Source organism: Garra rufa, chromosome 1, assembly GCF_049309525.1.
Source record: "Garra rufa chromosome 1, GarRuf1.0, whole genome shotgun sequence".
In the NCBI taxonomy this organism is placed as follows: domain Eukaryota; kingdom Metazoa; phylum Chordata; class Actinopteri; order Cypriniformes; family Cyprinidae; genus Garra; species Garra rufa.
This window is the reverse complement of record NC_133361.1, coordinates 94111633-94116632: the sequence shown is the minus strand read 5'-3', so window position 1 is coordinate 94116632 and position 5000 is coordinate 94111633. Positions and strand designations below refer to the sequence as shown.

The following is a 5000-nucleotide window of genomic DNA, read 5'->3' as shown; positions in this document are numbered from 1 at the left end:
CTTCTCTTATTTCATTTTCATTTTCTCCAACCCTTATACCTAAAATTTTCATACTCTTCTTTTCTTCCTTAAATTGCATTTTATTCAGCAGATCATTCGGTAATCCAATTTTCATGTATGTAGTTTTTTCTTTATTAACTTTTGCCCCTGTTCCTTTACAATATCTTTCTAAAACTTCCATTGCTTTATCCATACTTTTAATATCTTTTACAAACAATGTCGTGTCATCTGCATATTGAAATATTTTTTGTTCTGATTCTTCTCCTTTTATGCGTATTCCTTTTATGTTCTTTTCCTGGTCTACTGCCAGTCCTAAAGCTTCAGATACTAAAGTGTATAATAATGCTGACATAGGACAACCTTGTCTGATTGATCTCGTTATTTTAAAATCTTTAGTTAAAAAACCATTCACTTTTACACAACTACTTATATCTGTATATAAACATTTTATCCATTTTAAAAAATTCTCCCCAAAACCAAATCTCTCCATCACATGTATCAAGTATTTGTGTTCAACTCTATCAAAAGCCTTTTCTAAATCCACACTTATTATATATCCTGTTTCTTTCTCCTCCTTCATGTACCATATCATATCTCTTATATTGTTAATGACATCAGTAATATCTCTTTTTAGAACAGCATATGCTTGATTTGTAGTAATTATATTTGGTACTACTATTTTCAATCGATTGGCTAAAATTTTGGCTAATATTTTATAATCTGTATTCAACATGCTTAGTGGTCTGTAGTTTTTCAGGTCTCTCTTATCACCTTTTTTCTTGTAAATTATTTTCACCATACCTTTCTTCATACTATTCGTTAAATTCCCTTTTTTAAAATTATCTATAAATATTTCATTTAAAATTGGACATAACACATCTTTAAAAACCTTATAAAATTCAGCTGTTAATCCATCTATTCCTGGACTTTTACCATTTTTCAGTTGATCAATTGCAATTCCTATTTCTAATTCCGTAATCTCACTCTCACACATTTCTTTGTCTCCCTCATTAACTTTAACCTGTATTTTACTTAATACAAATTCCTCATCTTCTAAAACTATCTCATTTTTGGTAAATAAATGCTTATAGAATTCTCTGACTTCTTCCAAAATTCCTGTTTTATCTTCTACAATCCTTGCATCTTCTGTTTTAATACTTTTTATTATATCTGCTCTCTGTCTTGTTTTTTCTAATTCATAAAAATATTTCGTACTTCTTTCTCCTTCTACAATGTCTTTCGCCCTACTTCTTATTATTGCTCCTTTACACTTCTCTTCTTCTATTTTCTTTAATTCTTCCTGTAATTCTATTATCTTATCAATATTTTCATCATGCTCATTTACTTTCCTCATTTCTTCATCCCACTCTTTTTTGATCTTATTTTCTTTCATCTTTTTGACTTTTTGCCATTTTTTTGAATATTCCATTGAGAATTTTTTTATTCTTTTTTTTAGAATGTCCCACCAAAACCCTTTTTCCATTTCATACATTTCCTCATTTACACTATTAATTATTATACTTTCTATTTCCATTCTGTATATTTCATTTTTTAGAAGTTCTGCATTTAATATCCACACCCCTGGTCCTTTATCAGCCTCATTAAAATTCATCAATATCCATAAAAAATCATGATCACTCTCACTATAATTTTTGTAAGACGCCTTAGTGACATAATATGCTTCCTTTTTCTTACATAAAAATAAGTCTATTCTACTTTGCTTTAGAACTCTGTCAACAATTTGTCTTCTTGAATATTCTCTTTTCATACCATTCCTCTCTCTCCACACATCCACCATATTATATTTCTCCATTATGTTATGTAGTTCATTCCTCCCTCTATCTCTTCTAAATCCCATTGAATCATCTACATCAATTCTCTGTATTACAGTGTTAAAATCACCTAACACCATAATGTTGTCATGTTTTTCTATTAACTCATTCATATCCCTGTAAAAATTAAATTTATCTCTTTCATCATTTGGTGCATGTATATTACACACTTTCATTTCTTTTCCATTACACACAAATTTAACAATTATTATTCTTCCCTTTGTGTCTTTATAATCTATATTTACTTCTTCAAATACTCCTTTTCTTATTAAAATAGCTACCCCTCTCTTCCTTTCCATATCACAGTTACTATATATTTCTCCGTTCCATAATTTTCTAATTTCATCACTTATTTTATCTTCCCATTTCGTTTCTTGTAAACATAGCACATCACATTTTTTGGTCAGACACATTAATCTTTCAAACTTTTGACATTTGGATAATCCTCTAGCATTCAGCGATACAATTGATATAGAGCTCATTAAAGAAAAGATTGGAAAAACCAAAACCCACCATTCAATCCGTTTCATTGTCTTTCAAAAAAGTATTTTTTACTTCACCCATTTCAGCTTTCCTCCTCTCCAGTCTTTCCTTTTGCTCTTCTCTTCTTATCTTCTGCCTTTTAAGAACCTGTTGAATGTCTAATCCATCTTTTCTTGTTTTTACACATCTATTCAGTCTTTCTTTTCCTTTGTTTTCCATTCCACGAATTTCCCCCCCCCCCCATTGTCTGCTCCTCTTACCTCAGTCAGTGTCTTTATTCCCTTATCCTCAGCTTTTTCTTTTTCTTGTCCTTTTTCGTAGTCCAGTTCATTAGTGTCCACATCGTCCTGTTCCTTAGAAAATCCTTCTTTAATCAAATTTATATCCTCTTTGTTCGCTCCTCCTCCCATCTCCATTCCTTGTTCTTCATCTTCCTTCTTTTCTTTATTCTCATCTATGTTGTTGTTCTCCTCTTCCTCGTCATCTTGTTTCTCGTCCTCTCCTTGCGTCTGCCTTTGTGAGTCATTTAACCTCTCAATTGTTGTAACTCCCATTACCTCTTGTATTTCCATTCCTGGATCTTCATTTTCCTCGTCTTCTATCTCGCATCTGCATCTTAACATTGTCTTTTGGCAGCCTTGGCACCGCGGGACTTTACAGTCTCGCGCATAATGCCCCTGCTCAAGACAATTTCTGCATGTGAATTGTGGGCAGTCCTTTTTTTCATGCTCCGGACTTACACAGATCCTGCATGTCTTCACTTGATTATCGTGAATCACTCTGAAGTACTGCACTCCTTCTTCAGTCCTGAAGCTTGTGTTGTATGGTAAAGACGTCACCTCTTGTGGAAACTTTACCCTCAAAAATCGTGTTCCGTCTGCCACCGTTGTCCCGGGATGATATCTTCTTCTTAGTGGTAGAATGGGAGTTACACCCCAATTGATTAGTTTTTGACTGATTTCCTCATCTTCTATATAGCTGGGCAGACTCAAGAAAGACACCATTCTTTCTGTTGCACACAATTTCCTTATCTCACATTCTTGTCCGTTTATCATTATTCCATTCAACAGCAAATCACAGTCCATCTCACTTTCCATAGTCATTTCAAAATCATAATTATTTTTTCTTCTCAGTCCGATCAATTTTCCCATTCCAACTTTCTCTTCAACTGCTTTAATTATCATTATTATTGTTATATTTTCTATATCTTTAACAGTCATTGTTAATGTTGCTTCTTTCTTGTATTCCCTCTGATACCTTGTTTGTTTGCTTAATTTCTGTATCATTTGTTGTCGTTGAGATAAAACATTTCTTTTTTCTCCAACTTCTTTCTCAATTCCAATACCTTCAGTTGATTGTAGATCTCCTTTCCGTTCTTGTCCAGTTGTTTTTCTTTCTTGTTTCCTCCTTGAAACCACCGTCGCCCACGTTTCATTATTGTTTTCTCCATGTCTTTCATTTATATTCCTTTCAGTTATGTCTGCAACAAATCCTTGTTCCGCATTTCCCATCTCATGTTGTTTTACCAGTCCGTGTTCTTTGTCCATTAAATCCATATTTTGGTTGTCTCAAACCCCAAACAGAAAGACCTGTTTGGGGTTAAAAAAACCTTCCTCAAAAAAAACTTTTTCTAACTAAAAAACAAACAAAATAAATGTGAAAAAACACCCAGAAAAATGGTGAGCCTATCTCACCTACTGCACACTACAAACTGCCAACTCACTTCCTGTTTGCTCTCTAGCGCCTCAGGTGGGGGTATGGCCATAAGCGAGGGCTGCTCCAAAAAGTGGGCTATTTAAAGATCAGCCTCCGTAAAAGCCAGCATATTATATAAATAGTGAAGAAAAGGCAAAAGCTTACAGCACCTGGTATTCCCAGGCGGTCTCCCATAAAAGTGTAACAATCGGCCTCATCAGCCGAGTTACAAGACTAAAATGGTGTCAGATTTAACTGTGAGAGATGACTAGTGGTTAAAAGAATGAGACATAAAAGAAAATTGGTTTAAATAGATTTGGTGTATTTACAAGGTTCACATAAAAGACTTTAAAACAACACGATAAAACTAGGTCAACTCTGTTAAAAGAATACAGTTCATTTGTCCATACCCTAAAAACAGGTAAACTCTGTTAAAAGAATACAGTTCATTTGTCCATACCATAAAAACAGTCCAAGAATCCCAGTGTGTTGATAAGTCCAATGTGAGTGTCCACCAGTGTATATACAATCCACAGAAAGTGTAATCCAAAGTTTGCAGGTGGTGAATGGAAAGTTGAGCTCTAAAATTAGCAACTCCTCAATCCAACAGTTTGGTGACTGTCCTTTGTTTGTCATGCTGCTCTCTTATACAGTTGTACTTCCTGCTTCCTGTCATGTGTCTAGTCACATGACAGGCCAACCATCCATTTATTAAAGACACATACACTTAAAATGTTAAGAGTAATAAAATGGCCTAAAAAACATGTAAAACGCTTAAAACTCTATAATACATTTAAATGATTGTAATAAATAGAGCGGTAAAACACATCTTTCTAAAAGCCAGCATATTATATAAATAGTGAAGAAAAGGCAAAAGCTTACAGCACCTGGTATTCCCAGGCGGTCTCCCATCCAAGTACTAACCAGGCCTGACGCTGCTTAGCTTCCGAGATCGGGCGCTCTCAGCGCGGTATGGCCATAAGCGAGGGC

General features: G+C 34.2%; 1 pseudogene; it reads right to left on the bottom strand.

Annotated features, from left to right (window-relative positions):
• Positions 1-4885: 4885 nt before the first annotated feature.
• LOC141346484 (5S ribosomal RNA) lies at positions 4886-4994 on the bottom strand (annotated as a pseudogene).
• Positions 4995-5000: the final 6 nt, after the last annotated feature.